This window comes from Nerophis lumbriciformis, linkage group LG11 (genome assembly GCF_033978685.3).
Source record: "Nerophis lumbriciformis linkage group LG11, RoL_Nlum_v2.1, whole genome shotgun sequence".
NCBI lineage: Eukaryota > Metazoa > Chordata > Actinopteri > Syngnathiformes > Syngnathidae > Nerophis > Nerophis lumbriciformis.
The window spans coordinates 32,319,415-32,320,827 of record NC_084558.2 but is presented as its reverse complement, the minus strand read 5'-3'; the positions used below and the strand labels follow the sequence as shown (position 1 = coordinate 32,320,827).

Sequence of the window (1,413 nt, the reverse complement as noted above, 5' to 3'; positions counted from 1 at the left end):
TAGAATCTGATGCCAGCAACACGTGACAAAGAAGTTGGGAAAGGTGGCAATAAATACTGATAAAGTTGAGGAATGCTCATCAAACACTTATTTGGAACATCCCACAGGTGAACAGGCAAATTGGGAACAGGTGGGTGCCATGGTTGGGTATAAAAGTAGATTCCATGACATGCTCAGTCATTCACAAACAAGGATGGGGTGACGGTCACCACTTTGTCAACAAATGCGTGAGCATATTGTTGAACAGTTTAAGAAAAACCTTTCTCAACCAGCTATTGCAAGGAATTTAGGGATTTCACCATCTACAGACCGTAATATCATCAAAGGGTTCAGAGAATCTGGAGAAATCACTGCACGTAAGCAGCTAAGCCCGTGACCTTCGATCCCTCAGGCTGTACTGCATCAACAAGCGACATCAGTGTGTAAAGGATATCACCACATGGGCTCAGGAACACTTCAGAAACCTACTGTCAGTAACTACAGTTGGTCGCTACATCTGTAAGTGCAAGTTAAAACTCTCCTATGCAAGGCAAAAACCGTTTATCAACAACACCCAGAAACGCCTTCGGCTTTGCTGGTCCTGAGCTCATCTAAGATGGACTGATACAAAGTGGAAAAGTGTTCTGTGGTCTGACGAGTCCACATTTCAAATTGTTTTTGGAAACTGTGGACGTCGTGTCCTCCGGACCAAAGAGGAAAAAAACCATCCGGATTGTTATAGGCGCAAAGTTGAAAAGCCAGCATCTGTGATGGTATGGGGGTGTATTAGTGCCCAAGACATGGGTAACTTACACATCTGGGAAGGCGGCATTAATGCTGAAAGGTACATACAGGTTTTGGAGCAACATATGCTGCCATCCAAGCAACGTTACCATGGACGCCCCTGCTTATTTCAGCAAGACAATGCCAAGCCACGTGTTACATCAACGTGGCTTCATAGTAAAAGAGTGCGGGTACCAGACTGGCCTGCCTGTAGTCCAGACCTGTCTCCCATTGAAAATGTGTGGCGCATTATGAAGCCTAAACCACCACAACGGAGACCCCCGGACTGTTGAACAACTTAAGCTGTACATCAAGCAAGAATGGGAAAGAATTCCACCTGAGAAGCTTCAAAAATGTGTCTCCTCAGTTCTCAAACGTTTACTGAGTGTTATTAAAAGAAAAAGTGATGTAACACAGTGGTGAACATGCCCTTTCCCAACTACTTTGGCACATGTTGCAGCCATGAAATTCTAAGTTAATTATTATTTGCAAAAAAAAAATAAAGTTTATGAGTTTGAACATCAAATATGTTGTCTTTGTAGTGCATTCAATTGAATATGGGTTGAAAAGGATTTGCAAATCATTGTATTCAGTTTATATTTACATCTAACACAATTTCCCAACTGATATGGAAACAGGGTTTGTATCATG

The 1,413-nt window shown here is 42.5% G+C and overlaps 1 protein-coding gene across 6 annotated transcripts in view; it reads left to right on the top strand.

The window, feature by feature from the left end:
- gabbr1b (gamma-aminobutyric acid (GABA) B receptor, 1b) overlaps positions 1–638 on the top strand; it is a 580,862-nt gene extending 580,224 nt beyond the window's left edge. For all 6 annotated transcript variants that reach the window (XM_061966778.2, XM_061966776.2, XM_061966777.2 and 3 more), the window contains one exon: positions 1–638. This exon is cut by the window's left edge and continues 1,759 nt beyond it. The gene's annotated coding sequence lies outside the window, so the exon portion shown is untranslated.
- Positions 639–1,413: the final 775 nt, after the last annotated feature.